We start from the raw sequence: 18,183 nt of genomic DNA on the forward strand, positions 1-18,183 counted from the left end.
TTTAAATTTCAATAAATTTGACTTTCTTATCGTCAAGACTGCACTTGCATTGTTTTAGAGTGGAATTCATACAGAAAAGCTTCTAATTTCAAAATTGTCGTGTAGTTTTTGTAGTAAAATATATTCCTGTTTCTAACTTTTCCAGGTCTAATAAAGAATACTGCTTTAACATATGGTTAAATAAAATGAAAAGGCATGATCTTTTGTAGTATTTGTAATAATTTGTCTGTCATGTTACCACAAGTTTTTGTTGGTGTTAATTGTTTTTTATTTTCATTTTTTACTCAGAATTGCAGAATTCCAGGTCTTTAAATTTCTAAAAGATAAGCAACAAAGCATAGTATTTAAGAAAAATTTTTATTATTTGCACTTCAAATGCCGCATATGTCAACTAAGTTTAAAGTTGTATATTTTAATACAGAATTAAAAAGAATTAACACCAACGTGCTGCTAATTTGTGTGTGTCCAGTGAATTAGAGGAAAGACCATTCTTAATGCCCATCAACCATGATTTACCAACAATGCGAGAAACAGGCCATCTTTGGAAATCAGAATTTATTTTAGCAACATAAACGTTATTTATACTAGATTTGCATTTGCTGTCATGTAAGTTTTTGATGGGCTTCTGAAACAAAAGAAAATATTTGTTGGTGGTATGATGAAATAAAATATTTGATACTAATACTCTCCGACTGTCATCTAAAATCACACAATCGTTTCCTTTGTTGAAACAATTTATTGTGAATAGGTTTTCTTTTCCTTTTTTATTTGGACATCTGCAGCTTCATTTAGAGTATGCCCTTCCTCGATGAACTAATGTTCAGTTGTAGTGGGTTCCTGGGCATAGCCTTATCCCAGTGTAGTAAGTTAATACTTTTACGAATGTTAAAGAAATAATGTTGCTGAAGTTCGTAAAAATAAAAATTCGAAGAGCAGTTATGGCAGTGAAATGAAATGAAAGCAATTGTGACATTATAATCAGTAGTAATGGCAGAGTTTGCAGCAAATATAAGATGATGAGTTTTGAAGTTAAAACCTAGAGCTAGTTGGAGTGTGAGCAGCAGAGGCAATCGGGGGCGGAGAGAGAAGAAAAAGCCCTTTTCTTCTTTTTTCTTCCCCCTTTCCTCGACTATTCAAGGCTGAATGGTTCAGTAGTCAGGTGGTAGGCGGGAGCTTGTTGAACTTCTGTTGGCTGGCAGAGGAGTAATCCTATTGGGTGAAGTGTGATTTACAGTGTGCTACGGGGAAGGCCTAGGCTGTTTTCAATCCATACTCCTTTAGAAGGGTACAAAGACACACATCATTTCCAGGTTCCTGGGTTGTACCTTATCCTGTGTATAGCACGTGAAATACACTGGTGTGCAAAAATTAAGGACGAAGTCGAAAAATTAGCATATCAGCTGAACGAAGAGGCAGAGCGGACAGAAAGACCAATCCCGAGATTAAGTAAGGTGATCTACGGTAGCACTTGCGCAGATATGCAGGTAGACATAATGGGGGAGTGTCTGAGTTGTATAAAGCATGTTCTCGGTGAAAGATCAGTATTTCTGGCAAAGAGATTGCACACCGTATAGCAGTTAAAATCACACTGAGTTGCTGCCTCGGCGAGAAATGGCGAATAATCAATCTGTTAGATGACATCTGGATGCTTTTACCCGAGGTCATTGGGAAGTTGGAGGAAGGCCGCCGTGTGACAAGTGTGGCTGCAGAGATCGGAATTGCTCACAGCATCGTTTCACGACTTTGGAGACAATTTAAAACTACAGGAACAGCTATCCGGGGGTTTAGTAGTGGTTTTAATTTTCCCAATTTTTGGTGCTAAGCTAGGCAATTAGGTATATTACAATAATTAGTTAAAGAATAATTAATTAGTTTTTTGGGTCTTTTTTAAACTGGTGTAAAGGCCCTTATTTTCGTGAGCCCGTCGTAATCGCAAAAATCAAAGCTTTGCGAAATACTTTTTTTTCCCCCAACTTTACTTAAGTACTTTTAAAATTTTTCAACTTTCTGTTCTGTTCATATAAAATTCGTGAAATTTTCAACTCGCGAAATCACCGATATATTCATTTTTGTGAAAATTACGGCCTGCAAAAATAAGGGCCTTTACAGTAATTAAACGTTTATCAAAAACCTTTATTGTATGTCTCTGAGGATGGTTTTAGGCCTTTTCCTGTGTTCTTCGGATTTGATATGATTTAAAATTGGTATTGTGGACTTGTTTGCCCTGGTTATATCATTGTAGAATTTTTGACTGGAGGAACAACTTTTGGTTGTGGTGGTGTAGGTAAATTTTGACTTGAAGTGCTTCGTTGATTTACAGTGTTAACTGCATTCTGGACATAATTAGTATCGTTTTCAGGGTCCAGAGGACGAAATATATTTTTCATGGCAATGAAATTTGATGCATCTCTAAGAATTACAGTTTTTTAAAATCTGTTTTACACGGGAACCGATTGTCCGATTTTGATGCGGTTTCCTGCATTCAATAGCAATTTCATGCTCCACAAATTTTATATCTGCATCTCAAATAGGATGCAAGTTGTAGGAAAATGCTTTTGAAAGCAGCAAGCCGCATCAAAATCACACGACTCGAAAGTTAATGATCCATTTTGATGCGTTTTGCTGCTTTCAACTGCAAATGCATGCCCCATCATTTTGATATAAGTTTTATGTCTGTATCTCAATTAGGGCGTAATTTCGCCGGGTTGTCTGTCTATACCAGGGTTTCTTAAACTGGAGTCGCTGGACTTGCAGCAGGGGGTTGCCTAGAATTTTAGCAGTTTTGATATTTCTTTAATTTATTATAATACTTTTACAATTACCAAATATTTTTACATAATACAATACATCTTAAAATAGATATGGCAATACAGACAAAGAAAAAAAAAATGAATCCGTTTCGACGCCTTCATTTTATAATAGAAACGTTCATTTTTCTTGCTTTGCACGTGACGCTGTCATTTCATCTGTTACTTATTTAAAATGTTCACATTGTTCTATGTCTTAAAATTAGAAATTAAATGTAGTGACCTAAAACTGCAAGTGTACAAAAGAAAAAATTGACAGTTTCACTCACGCATGTGTCGGATTTGCGCAGTACTTATTGGGTTCCACAGAATTTTTGTAAATACAGTCAAAAGTAGTTAATCCGGACTCGTCGGGACTTTGGCGATTCCGGATTATAGATCATCAGTTTAAATCTGGCAAGATGGCATGAAGAAATTATACAATTAAAAATATGAAACCGTTATTTATGAAATAAAGAACAATTATGATCTAAAGGGTATCAAAATTTACAAAAAAAAAGCTTAATATTTATTTGTTTACTTTATTAAACATTTCTTTCAACAAGCACATGCGTAAAGCATACATTAAGCATAGTCGAAATTAGAAAATTGCAACCAGAAAACTATTTGATGTGTACTTGTGATATTTATAATGACAAGGAATTTGATTTAAATCATATCAAAGACGGAATACATCGAGATGAAATACTACATTTAGTAAGGAATTATAAGCCGAATAAAATAAAAACATTTGCCCTGAAGATAAGGATAGTGCTGACAAATCAACTTCCAGTTCATTGCGCGCTGCGATGTCCCCCCCGCAGAGCAGCATGAAATTGATAAACAGATTTCGGAATGGTTAAGAAACAAAGGATATGCCTTTTTCCATTTTTTGCAGCAATTCCACTTTTTGTTTAATGGACTTCGAAACATACTTTTGCTTTGTAGATCCTGTACATATTAGTAAATATATATCGGAAATTCTGTTTGACATAATCGAAAGTTCAAGCTTACTTTTATAAAATTGCTCTAACAGTCTGCAAAAAATAATAAGCCTGATCCAATTCGAAGATTAAGGAACAACGCAATCTGCAACATTAACTGAATTAGATAATTTTAGCTCAGCTTATACCGTCCGTTATACGTTAAACGCGCATGCGTAAACGTATTATGCGCATGTGCACAGGCAAAGTCACAGCCGTAAAGGTCTTACGAGCACACGTAAACGCGACGCATGCGCAGAAAGTTTGTAGCTTTGAGGTCCGGATTATGGGTGTCTGAATTAATGACTTTTTGACTGTATTATGGCGTCCTGGGAATCGCAAAAAATTTCTCAGTGGTAATAAGGTATTGCAACTGAAAAATATACTATACGTATGTATGCCTTATAGGCTTACCATCCTCGTGGTTAGAATTAGCGTTTGAATTATCCGAGATTTCATGTTGTTTTCTTTTTATATTTAACTTAAAATTATCATTAAAAGCATTAGCAAGGCTATCTAAGGGTTTTTTTTAGCATACTGAGATATTTAAAAACACACTTACCCTTAAGGGGCTCCAGTACTTTCAATGTATCACAGTTTGCTTTTGCCGTAAGAGGTGTATGCTGGTCCATGTCCGATGCGACTCGTACAGCATCCATTTGTTGCTTGAGGAGACGAGTATTCTCAATCTTAGCTTCTAAGGGGATGATTTGAGTATGGAACGAGTTAAGAGAAGATTAAGAGACATATCCTAAAATAATATGTCCAATTGTATCAAAATATTAGCAGTTTACAGCTATAAGGTGAATTATTCAGTATAATGATTTTTTAATGTTGACACTGATGGCAAATTGCTGCTAGAAATTCTGTGGTTTAGAGATATATAATCGTCCAGAATATAATATTTCATCACAATTATTCTTTTTCAAAGTAAAAAAATAAAATTTACAATAAAGCTTAGAACTAACATGAAAACTAATAGATAGTTCTTGTAACTATGCAATACATCTGGATTTATATCATAAAAATATTTTTCAATAAATAAGATCAATAAATAAGTATCTTAATATTTTATTCATACTTACGAGCCAGATGATGGGTAACAGGTATAAGAACACACCTCTATTTTCCATGCAATGCAGAAAAATACATAGTAGCTTCATCTGCCAAACGGTCTAGTACATTTATGCAGCATTGTTGTCTAACAAGACTCCAGGTAACTCGAGAATCATGGGAATATTCCAAGTAAACACCACTTTCCCATTGAAATTTTTAAATTTCAGTCACTTAAATCTAATATCCATACATAATTTACATAATCTTACCACATAAAAGATTAATCATTATTATAATTAAAAGATTTACTTCAAAAGATATTTTACAAATAGATATTTTAGATAGGAGAAAAACATATTTATTATATATGCCTTGTCAATGACTAGAACTTTAAGCACTTAAGTGTAACTAAGCAGATGGAACAAATAAATATAATACTGGTTTTTGAGTAAATGGAATCTAATTTCAAATTTTTAAACAAAGTAAGGGGGGTATCAAAGTATCAATATACGACAATTCCAATAATGAGTATAAGGATGGTACCTTACTCTAGATATAATATTACATGAATAATTAATTTTTATTAATCATGTATAAATATTCCTTTCTTTAGTTTTGTTAGTCAAAACATACTTTTATTTTTAATTATTAACTGTACAATGTTTGTCATTTCACAGCAAAATGCATTGTGAAGGAAATACATAAAGTCCATGCGGTGACCAGACAAAAGGACGAAAGTGCACACGACAAAAGCCCACAAAAATGACCCCACTGGGATAATTGCCCACGCGACTAATACCCACACCGATGAAAGCGCACATTGATGAAAGCCTACACAGATAAAAGCCCACATAGATAGAAGGGCACGCTGATAAAAGTCCACACTAACAAAAACCCACACCGATATATACGTCATGAATAGAGATAAAATAAAAAATAAATGAATAAGAAATAATTGAACAATAAATTTAAGTAGCGGAACACATTTCATTTTCGTCTCCGGCTGAATTAAGTTCGTATATATATATATATAGTACAGAGAGTCAATCAAAATAATATAATTAAAAACATATACATGTATGTATCTTTGTTTTTATATTTACGCAAGAAATGGAAGTGCCTTTGTATAAGTGTGACAAAGGGAGGTGAAAGGGAATACTGGCCACACAGCTTATTTTAATTCTACAAAATTATAAGGAGTATAATATGTATGTAAATTTTCATCATATACAGAGAATAATTTATGAATAATTTAACACTACAGAAAATTTTGCATTATATGAATTTAATATGGAGAATTAAAGCCGAACTTTCATTTTAACGAAAAAAAATAAAAGTACAGTATTCTATTATGATTAAGCGCAAACACCGTTTTAATGGTGAATAAAAAGCATGGTTTCAAATAATCCAGTTAAATTTTGACAACTTGGATTTTACATAAATTAATTTCATTCCCACTTGAAATTTAATTTTTTTAATCATAATAATTACTCGTAAAATTTTTCAGGAAGTCATAGTTATTTTGGATTTCCTGAAAATGTGTGCTGGTTTTAAGTGGGCATTCGTCTTGTGGGCTTTTGTCATGTAGTTTTCTAACTGGCCGCTGGCTATTCAGGCAGGAAACCATTGCCTTCCTTTTCTTTTGCCCCCAGCTGTGTGAAAAAGCAGTTAAAGAGAGGAGAGCCTTGCTTAATTGCTTTATTCCCTATGGAACCTGGGGCGCCAAAGAAGGCCTCAGAAGGGAGGGTGTGGCAGGAGAACAATTAAAGAGGATTTTAAATGTTTTTTGTTAGTTACCTACTAGAAAATAACATTATCTGAAATTCCGCTTGTAACTGAAGTTAACCCCTTTCTTACATTTCTTTAGTATAGTTCTTGAATAACCTTTTGTCTAAGGATTTAGTTAGAATTTCAATTATTTTAAAAATTTCAATAATTGGAAAATGAAAGGAATTAAATATTTTTTAACCATTTTTAAAGGGATAATTCACTGTTTTTGCAGTAAAACTGCAGAGTGGAAAAATATGCTAGTTCCTGATTTGATAGTGTCTCTAACAACTTTTTGATGAACTAATTAAACATGCTTGTTATTATATCAAAGCCATTGTTTAAAAGTAAAACTACTGAACTATTTCTAAAAACATTAAATTATTACATATATTAAAATTTACGTACAAGTAATATTTTTCATTTTAACTTTCATATGGTTGAAAACGCAACCATGTGAAAGTTAAAATGAAAAATATGAAACCGTAATAAAAGTTAAACTATTCGAATAATTTTAATAACACAGGTTTCTGAACTTAGCAACAAGAGGATTTAAGAACCATGAGCCCAGCGTTGTAAGAAAAGTAATCTTGCACATTAAAAATAATTTTTATTTCAATAAAAATATTATATTACTCGATTAACTGTAAACGCTTAAAAAACAGTTCATTTCAATTTACCGTAATTATTTATATACAAAAACTTTGATTGAAGCAAATTTAAACAGCATTTAGAAACTGAAAATTCACTGGAACACTTCTTTTGTGGGTTTTATGCTGTTATTATGTGTTGAATATTATTTCGCCTAGATTAAGAAAAAGAAACTCATAACATGTAAAAATTTATTAGGTAGAAAAACTATCAAATTAAGGTCATTTTCTTCTCCTCGAAGTGCATTGATTTCCTTATACGAATTTCATATTCTGACAGCACAGAAATAGTGGCCACATATCTTGTAGGAGGTATTTCTTAAAAGCCTCATGTGTTGACGATCAAGTAGAAAAAAAATGTTTTGTTATGGAGTTACGTTTTGAATAACTTTTTTCTTCTATTGAATGAGTTCAAAGTTTCTAATATCTTGTTTTCTAGCATGAAATGTTTCACCAGTTTTTAAGGTTCTTTTCTAAGAATAATTCTAATTCATTAAGCAGAAGTTAGTAAGAACAAGTAAGGTGTACTTCAAATTTGATCTCTTAGGTTTATTAGGTCTGGCTACCAAATAACTGTTTTTGAATTCAACATCAAATTTTAAACATATATTTTTTTTTAAATTTGTGTCTTTTATTTTCAAAAAACATGCACGTAATCCGAAGTTTCTGTGACAAAAGTTAGTATAAGAAAAGTGGGACAAATTAAATTATCTGTATATTTAGTCACTATTAAAAACGAATTCTGGCTAGACTATGGGTCCTCAATCAGGAGGAATAGCCCTAAGGGGAATTTCAAAGTTTCAGAGAGTAATTTAGTCCACCTTTTCTTTACGTATTAAGTATTTAGATTTAGTTTATGAATACAAAAAAGAACATTTATTCAAATTTTGGTATTTACCAACATGTTTGATACTTGTTTAATTTACTTAAAAAATAATCCGTATTTAAACAAACACATATCTACTTTTCAAGTTTTGGGAAGGAGAGGTTGAATGATCATTATTTAGCAATGGTGGAAAGGGTATATGGGGAAAAAGCTGGTGAGAATCACTGGTCTAGACTGAGTCAACTTGATTTAAATTTAGAATTTTATACTCTATATAGAATTTTATACGAATCTTTAGTTCTTACTGTAGAGTCATTAGGTTTTATATATATATATATATAATGTTGTATGATCTTAAATCCATTTAGTGCGAATACAAGTTATTATTACTTGCGCAATTGCTGCAAAGTTAGTTAATAATAATTTATTTCCTAAACAGTATTGATTAATTGATTATATTATCTCCCGAGTTTAATTAAAGTAGAATTATTTTAAAAGTGTGAATCTATACTGTATATAGGTATACAAAGATACACATACATATACATGTATGTGTATCTTTGTTTTTATATTTACGCAAGAAATGGAAGTGCCTTTTTATCAGTGTGACAAAGGGAGGTGAAAGGGAATACTGGCCACACTGCTTATTTTAATTCTAAAAACTGGTAAGTTACTGGTTAATACTGGTAAGTTATATTTTGAAAGATGTTTTGAAGTAATTTGAAAGCAAAATGTTAATAATGTTTTAACGGGGACTGGAGTTAAATCATCACGAAGAATAAAATTTCAATTGTAAAAGGAAAATTAAAACATGTAATCATTGTCATTGATCGAAAATTAGTTGACTTTTCAAGGGAATCAAACCAACTCCCGTTCAATGAACAATAATTGATAAAAATACGTAAATACGAAAATGTTTCGTCTGGTGTCCGCCGACAACATCGCGGCAAAAACATTGCGGAGGAAAACGTCGCGGAGAAAACAACGCAAGGCGAAAACGTCGTGCTACAAAACATCGTGGGAGAACACATCGCAAAGAGAAAAACATCGCAGTTCTAAAACATCGTGGTACAAAATATCGTCGTCGAAAATAAAGCGGTTCAAAAACTTCGCAATTTAAAAACATAGTCGTCGAAAATATCGTGATAAAAAATAAAGTATCTACAAATCATCGCATGACGATAACATCGCAGACATGCTTTTTTCAGACATGCTTTAATAACTGTAAATGGATATTCCCATAATGATTCGTGAGCGCAAGAGGGTAAGAAGGATAATTTTTACTTTCATATTTTTTATTAATACATTTTTGCTGAGAAAATAAAAAGGAAACTTAAGCATAGAAAATTAATGCAACTTATAGCACTTAATAGAATTTTAAATCGACATAGTTAACTAACAAAGACCATAATAAATTATTTTTAATAAAGATTTTACAGGTAATTTTTCATAAAAAGTATAATCTATTAAGTTGCATTTAATTTTCTATGCTTAAGTTTCCTTCTTATTTTTTCAGCAAAAATTTATTAGTTAATAAAAAAATGTGAAAGTAAAAATTATCCTTCCTTACATCACTTGCGCTCACAAATCATTATGGGAATATCCATTTACAGTTATTAAAGCCTGAAAAAAGCATGTCTGCGATGTTATCGTCATGCGATGATTAATAGATACTTTATTTTTTACCACGATATTTTCGACGGCGATATTTTTAAACTGCGAAGTTTTTGAACCGCTTTATTTTCGACGACGATGTTTTGTACCACGATGTTTTAGAACTGCGATGTTTTCTCCCACGATGTTTTCGCCTTGCGTTGTTTTCTCCGCGATGTTTTCGTCCGCGATGTTTTTGCCGCGATGTTTTCGGCTGTAACCGTTTCGTCTTTACTCGAGTTATAAGTTAAAGCCAAACCGGCAATTCTAGTCAGGCCAAATATTTCCGCGAATAGAAGGAATTATGAACCAATGCTGATATTGAAAGAACTTATTCTTATGAAGCATTTTAGTCAATTCAATTTGGAGTAAAAATCAATTACTGTAGAGAAATCCTATTTAACTCGAGTAATCGTCCCCGACACTTTGATGTTTATGCATTTGAGTACTATATTATTTGTAGAAATTAAACATTGGAAATTGTCATTATGAAATCGAATTCAAAGTAAAGTTGAAATAAACATAGAAGATTATAAAAAAAGATAAATAATGCAAAATTTGTAAAAACAAATCAAAGACAATATAAAAATAATATAAAAAATAATATAGAAAATAATATAAATAAGATCAGTGAATGTACATGAAGATATAAAGGCCAGAAAAGGTATTAAGTAACTGTCTATTAGCTCTTGGACAGTGAAAATGCTTTTTTCCTTTCTTAAATTCTTAATCATTGCGACACGACAATTAGCCAGAAATTAATTAATTTCCATTCACTAGTATTTTCAAAAAAATCTTAACAGATGGTGTCTCTCAGATAAGAACTCCACAAAATACATCCCTCAAGAATTCCAAGTCCCACCCACTACCATAAATTGCTTCAAGTTTTACCGACTGATATTATTCAAAGCCCCTACTGCCGTTAAGAATTTTCGGACACCCTACACTTCTGAGTCAGACACGAAGAGAACACTTTGCCAACTCCCCCACTAGAAAGAATGTAAGTTACTTAATACCTTTTCTGGCCTTTATATCTTCCTGTACATTCACTGTTCTTATTATATATTATTTTCTATATTATTTTTTATATTATTTTTATATTGTCTTTGATTTGTTTTTACAAATTTTGCATTATTTATCTTTTTTTATAATCTTCTATGTTTATTTCAACTTTACTTTGAATTCGATTTCATAATGACAATTTCCAATGTTTAATTTCTACAAATAATATGGTACTCAAATGCATAAACATGAAAGTGTCGGGGACGATTACTCGAGTTAAATAGGATTTCTCTACAGTAATTGATTTTTACTCCAAATTGAATTGACTAAAATGCTTCATAAGAATAAGTTCTTTGAATATCAGCATTGGTTCATAATTCCTTCTATTCGCGGAAATATTTGGCCTGACTAGAATTGCCGGTTTGCCTTTAACTTATAACTCGAGTAAAGACGAAACACTTTCGTATTTACGTATTTTTATCAATTATTGTTCATTGAACGGGAGTTGGTTTGTTCCCCTTGAAAAGTCAACTAATTTCCGATCAATGACAATGATTACATGTTTTAATTTTTCCTTTTACAATTGAAATTTTATTCTTCATGATGATTTAACTCCAGTCCCCGTTAAAACATTATTAACATTTTGCTTTCAAATTACTTCAAAACATCTTTCAAAATATAACTTACCAGTATGGATGCACGCTTTTAAAATAATTCTACTTTAATTAAACTTAGGAGATAATATAATCAATTAATCAATACTGTTTAGGAAATAAATTATTATATATATATATATATATATATATATATGCGGGAGAAAGGAAAAATAAGCAATGCCCTCTTCGAGACTCGAGCCTGGATCTTTCGAATATGAGCCAGTTGTACTAACCCTTACACCATGAAGGCATTCTAGAAGGAGGGAGAAAATACCTTATATTAATATCAAGTGTCATACATTACAAGTTTAAAAAATTGTATTTGAACTCGAGTGGATAAACTTGAGTATTTTATGAACGATTGGAAATTCGAACAAGATATAGGCAGAGTGTGAGCTAATAGTAGAATTTTAATAAAGGCAATTTTACAGGAAATTAAAGTATTTCAAAATATTTAACCTCATTTTACACTTTTAAAATATATTAAAAGTATTTTAATTGAAATTAATATATTTATATTCAAAATTCTTGGAAAGAAGATTTGGCTTGTCATCCCAATCGTTTTTCTATTTATTATTCTTAATATTATTACGTTAAAAGCCTTTTTGAAAACAGTGATTTTTTAATATGATAGCTTTATAATTCGTGATGACGAAATTTCTTAAAAGGAATTAAAACAAAATGTTGAATTATACTCCATCCGTCCCAAATTAGTTGTTACGTTTAGGTCGAAAATTTTGTCCCAAATTAGTTGCTACATTTCAAGTCGGTGGAGTTATAAGTAACTTTCTAAGCAGTTTAGTAAATTGACATCCGTAAAATTATATTAACAGTTACAGCAGTTTAAAATCAGATACATCCCATCTACATTAAACATCTAAAAGTTGTTATAAACATAAAAAGCATTTATTATTGGAAACTTTAAATCATATGTTTCAAGTAAACCTTCAGCAAGGGAAAATCTTCAGCAGAGGGAAAATCTTCAGCAGAGGGAAAAGAAAAAAACACAAGTAGTGTCTTTGTGTGTATGTATGTTTTACGAAAACGAGTACAAACGTTTTCGCTGGGTAAACATTGTTTGGTTCTTTCCACAAACAATCCGATACGGGCTAGTGTATCCGATTGTTTCGAGAAGAGCTGTTGAGTTGGCCCTGAAAAGGCAAAGACGTCTGTGTATATTCTTCGGAAAATTGTCGTAGCATTGAAAATTTTTTAAACGTTAGCGATGGAAAAATAGACGGGAAAATCGCATGTGCAAGAATTCTAGCTTCCCTCTTGGATGAAAGTTATAGAACCGCCTCACATACATACTGACGTTTCGAGATGTAGACAGGAGTGCTGTAATGCCACACTTTATATAAACACCGCTTCGCCTCAAGAGACAACGCAATTTGATTAAAAAAAGAGAAGATACGGCCACGTAATATTAAAATCGTAACACTAGCTGAATTGTTCTAACGTAAAAGTGTACGAGAAATCTGGTGAGTAATAAACAAGTAGTAATGTTTTGTAGAGACTACTAGTTTCGTTAACATAATAATAAATCTAGGATGCCTGTTATGAATCGATCACCCTCTCAAGCGCAACCCTGGTTGGCATTGTGCCAAAACACATAGACTCGTCCAAAAGGGGTGGTATTACTTGCTGCGACGTGAAAGGTCTTCTCATCTCCGGAAAAGCTATGCTGGAGGGAAAGAAAGTCCCCATCCTTTCACCCTATTTTGAGAATAATTCGGTCCGAAATGCGCATGCGTGTTTGCGATCATGGTCGCGGATGAGTCGGTCATGCTATATCACAGTTCTTTGTGTTGCCCTCTGCAGCTTAAGCGATGGTGTAAAATTGAAATTACAAACGATAACCGCTTCGCCGACACAGCGTAATGCAAAGTTATGTTCGGGCTGGTAACCCAACATAGCGGAGAGGCGTGGCTTATAGGATGATTATGCTTGGTGGAAGTAAACACAGGAATTTAATTGTAGTTTAAATAACAAGCTTGAAAGATGGTACGAGACAACTGACGAATGTTCGAATTCCGATAATGAAAGTAAACATGCTTTAATTCCGAGTTTTATAAGTAGTGCGAAAAATTGAGAACTAAATGCGAGATAAATGTGATAGATGAAAACTACCAGTTTAAAAGGCAGGTGGTTGATATTTGGAAACCCGTCAGGATACATAATCTAGAGTAGACACTCCCATATGATAGTCAAACATTAAGGCATTAAGCTATACATTGAGGCAAAATTTTAATTATTAATTACAAGTGAAAATTAAGTATTTGTAATAAAATATCAAACGAGAGCATGTTAATGTAAATCCGGGCATAGAATCATAGGTTTAATAATTGAGAATTTCTTTTAAAGGAATGCCATTGATGTAGAGTTGGCTTCGATCGCATCGATTCGATTTATTGCATCATCACGTAGTTTTGATAAACGTTAAGTTGGAGTAGAAGAATTAAACCACCGTGAAATTAAAAAGAACAGTAACTGATTTTCTGTTTGTGAAATCCGATAGGAAAGAATGCAAATAAATGTTAATCTTCAGTGAAGTGTAGGCGTCAGACAAGTGTTTTAGCCTTTTACATAATAAAAACGTTCCAATAAAACCGTTGAAAAAAGAACGCAGAAAATTAAAAACTTGCATTGTCGACTGGTAAATAAAGTTATTCATTCATGATACTGCTTAATATGAGAAATGAACACAAGTTTAAACTGACATGCAAACATTTTAACAATATCTGCTTCACAGCCTAAGCGATAAAATGAATTTAATAACTATTAATCACCCCCTGTGACAGCATATAATTGAAAAATCTCCTCTCTCCACAAACACTTTCATGCGTATGAGTTTTCCTATATTTTAGAAATTAATTTTATCAGATTAGCGGGAAAAGGTTTATTAGTGGTTTGTGACTCAGGACAGTTTAAAGGATTACTTGTATTCTTACACTGTTTAAAACATTCTGCTTTGTACATAGTCCTACACTTTACAAATTCTACTCTGTACAAATTGGATATATTACACACAATATTTGCCTTTGTTAATAAAATAATTTTATCTTTTCAAATATGTAGTAGTGCACAATATGGGACATCAAACTGAACTCTGACCATCATTAGTGCACACCTGCTTCCTGTTCAAAGTATATGAAATGCAGATATGAAATGTTCTCAGTGATAAATAAACTCACAATTAGGGTTAATTCCCTAGAGAACTCGAGCTTAAATAAGCCTGAAAATTAACCCTCGGGCCGACGCTATCGAACACTTTAGCCACGTTTATCATGACTAAGACAACACATTGTTTATTATTAAAGGCACCTCTAATAAATTCTGTCAGACGCACCAACTGCTTCGTCACAGAGATTTTTTCTAAAGCCAAATTGCTGTGCGGGAAATCTGTCAAAAAAGGATGTATTCTGGCATGGATAACCTTTTCAAAATTTTGCTCGCATCGAAAAGAGGGCTGATAGTACTCAGTTTTTGTGAGGTCTTTGTGAGTGTTAGGCATCTTTTAACAGATTACGCAACGAGTGATGGTGTAGCACCGGGGTGCCTGGGTCTTAGACCCTATCCACAAATGAAAATATGCCACTTCGGGTACAATACAAAGTTACAACTTATAGTATTATATAAATATGCCCAGGATATCTTAAGGGTTTTTTTTCAAATAATTATTTATAATGGCCTTAATAAATGACTTGATGAATATTTGTAAGATGAATATTTGTAACACGCATACATGATTCGGTGATGAAAATGCTGTCCAGAAAAGCTGCAAACTCCGTCGAGCCATTGGGAACAATAATAAATGAACACATGAAAATTGTCAAGCAAACATTTGGTAAATACAAGACCCAGTCAGCATTATTAAAAATGTGATCATAATCATAGAATAAATTAAGTAAGGAGCTCAAGTTAAAAGTAAACAGTTACATACAATACAAAATCATACTATATATAAGGTAGCCATGGTGCAGTTAAGCTTAATCAAGAGTGTAACTAAGAACGGCCATAGGCCTTTTGATATTACATTGATCATTTGCGTCGTAATCATAAATTTTAATTGCAGTGTTGTTAATAAACTCTATGTCTTTATAGAATTTCTTAGCAAGGCGATAGTAAAAGGTTAAAATGTGGTCAATTTTCAGTTCAGCATGCAAATCTGTAAATCCGAAGCTACCATAAAACATTACTAATTTGTCTCAAAACCCCGTTTTGTGCAGTTTTCAATTTCTTCCTTAAGGATCAACTAGAATAAGCCCAAACAGAGCAAGCATAAGGCAATATTGGACGTAGAAGGGACTTGTTAAATGAGTAACTTGTTGTCTATAGAAAGAATGCTATTTCACGCTGTTAACCCGCGAAGACGCGCGCTGCTTTTAGCTACGCGAGGACGCGCGTCGGGCTCCGTAGGTCCGAAACGTTATTTCTTAACGAAATAAAAATAAAATTGTTTGTGTAATCGAAGAAAAAAATTAAATAATAAAAAGTATATAAAATATAAAAATATACTTTGAATTTAATAATTCTAAAAAAATTGTATTTTAATACACTTTTAAGATTGAAATTATTTATCATTAACAGAAAAAATCAGACTGATTTCTTTTTGTGAGCAAACGAAATTTAATACTAATTTATGTAATATTAAATTTTTACAGAAATATTTTCAAAAAAAAACTTACATTTCACATTTTTTTTGCAAAAAATCGCGCTGTGTTTACCGCAAACATTTTTCTCTCACTTAGCGCAGCAAATTTGTGGTTTTCGGTCCTTTACGCTATTACATATATGGCATCTTTCCCTAGAACACTCCTGTTTTTTTGGCGAGTGTCCTTCCCAATTTTCCCTATATCTGCAATTTCATTTTTCACTCAATTCGCGTGGAAATTTTGCTGCGAGCTTCTTTCTTGAATGTGATCCTTGAAAAGTTCTAATGCAAATTCTTTGATAAATAAACTTCGTTTTCTATATTGCACTACTGGCGTCCTCGAAGATAACAATAATATTCTAGTATTCATAGCTGCAATGTTGAACATACTAAAGAATACTGCCATTGGTCATCTGTTGCTAATTCTAGCAGTACTATAAATGGTTACTACATCTATAGCACCCTTTGTTAAATCATTAAAAGTCATAATTTCTGTTTTTTTTATTTGCTTCTCCAGTCGAAACATCGATGGCTCTGTCATTATGCATGGTGGACAATAGAACAACGCATTTATTTTTGTTTGGTGTGTAGGAAACTAATGTCATATTTCTTTGAAATCCAAATAATGATGATCAAACTTCTCTTTTTCTGCCACAAGTAAAATATATTGGCAGTTCTTTTTTATTTTTTCTGATAGTTCCCACGAGCGTAATTTTCTTTTCAAGGTGATTCTTTACCAAGGTATAACTGGTAAACCAGTTGTACACGGAAAGGTTGCGCCCTGGATTCAAAATAGGCTCTCTAAACCTCTTGACTACTTTATCAAGACCATTTTCTGAGCTGCACGACCGTTTGGGTTGTGTTCCTGCATGAATTTCAAGATTTGAAGTACAAAATGTCCTTGCATCAAAAACAGCAAAAACTTTAATTCCATATTTTGCAGGTTTACTTGGAATGTATTGAAGAAAGGAGCATCTTCTTATAAAAGGTTCTAATTTTTCGTCAGTTGTGATGTATTCGCCAGCATTTTTAACGAACTTTTCAAAATCATTTCTTACCGGAGCCAGTTTATCCATTTCTCTTCTAGAAGGACGATCTCTTAGGTCATCAAATCCCAAACATCTCATTAGGATTAAAAAACGTTTATGAGACACTGTTCGATGAAAAATGTCAAGCCCTGTCCCGTCAGTCGCCCAAACTTCGCAACATTTACGTGAGAAGCCTTCTATTTTAAAACAAAATTCTCCAAAACAAAGAAGACAGATAAATGATCTGATTTCTGTAATATTCTTGTGTCGAGCAGCTCTCTACCTTTCAAATTTGATGGCTATCTTTGACAAGATATCAATTCACGGAAACAGAAATGCTGAATTCATTACTAGATTCATCGCTTGAATCTAATGTCTCTTCAGAATTCGATTGGTGATCACTAAACTGTTCTTCATCAATTATTTCTTCGTCTTTTTCATTAACTGAATCTTCATCAGTCAACATTTCGGCTAATAGTTTCTGTAATCTTTTCATTTCATCGTCATAAATCAAATAGCGTGACATTTTTGCAACTGCCTGACATCTTTCACATTTTTAAATGACAATGCTAGCGAGGGTCTCGGGCCTGGGAAGCCCGGCTACTCAGTTTCTGAGAAAAGATGGAGGGATAAATTCCGGAAATGATTGTGAATGACATGTACCTGACCTTAAACTCAGCTACTAAGAAGTTCGATAAATTTCACCAAAGGGTGAAATTTTTGTATTATGTTTTTGTAACGACCGGGCCTGGTCGGATTTGCCTGTACCAGGGAATTGACACTCCGTAGAAATGTAGGTTTTTATTGAACTTCTCCTTTTTTGTTAACAGGATTGCCTGAGTCTTTTCCACATTAACCTTAATTTTCCATCTGATGAGTCAAGTCTCTAATGCATGTATGTGGTTTTGTAGCTGTTGTATAGCCGGCCTTGTGTAAGGATCGCAGTGTCATCAGCATACATTGCGAGTTTTGTGTTGTTCAGAGTGGGTATGTCATTCACGTATATATTAAAAAGTATAGGTCCGCGAAGACTTCCCTGGGGGACGCCTGCAAGGAAAAGTTTAGGTGTAGAGAGAATTCCTGTGACACGAAAGACAAAGTGTCTACCTGTCATGCAGGATT

General features: G+C 32.8%; 2 long non-coding RNA genes across 10 annotated transcripts in view; one reads left to right on the top strand and one right to left on the bottom strand.

The window, feature by feature from the left end:
- LOC146995110 (uncharacterized) overlaps positions 1-5,076 on the bottom strand; it is an 85,022-nt gene extending 79,946 nt beyond the window's left edge. Inside the window, exon 1 of one of the 4 annotated variants that reach the window (XR_015043564.1) lies at positions 4,332-5,076. This is a non-coding gene — a long non-coding RNA (uncharacterized LOC146995110). The remainder of the gene's footprint in view (positions 1-4,331) is intronic. The other 3 variants (XR_015043562.1, XR_015043561.1, XR_015043563.1) reach the window with 3 other exon arrangements.
- LOC146995109 (uncharacterized) overlaps positions 1-18,183 on the top strand; it is a 330,907-nt gene that overhangs the window by 89,949 nt on the left and 222,775 nt on the right. The gene's annotated exons all lie outside the window — the stretch shown is intronic.

This window comes from Stegodyphus dumicola, chromosome 10 (assembly GCF_044657685.1).
Source record: "Stegodyphus dumicola isolate Sdum_Otavi_A_Nest chromosome 10, ASM4465768v1".
Lineage (NCBI taxonomy): Eukaryota > Metazoa > Arthropoda > Arachnida > Araneae > Eresidae > Stegodyphus > Stegodyphus dumicola.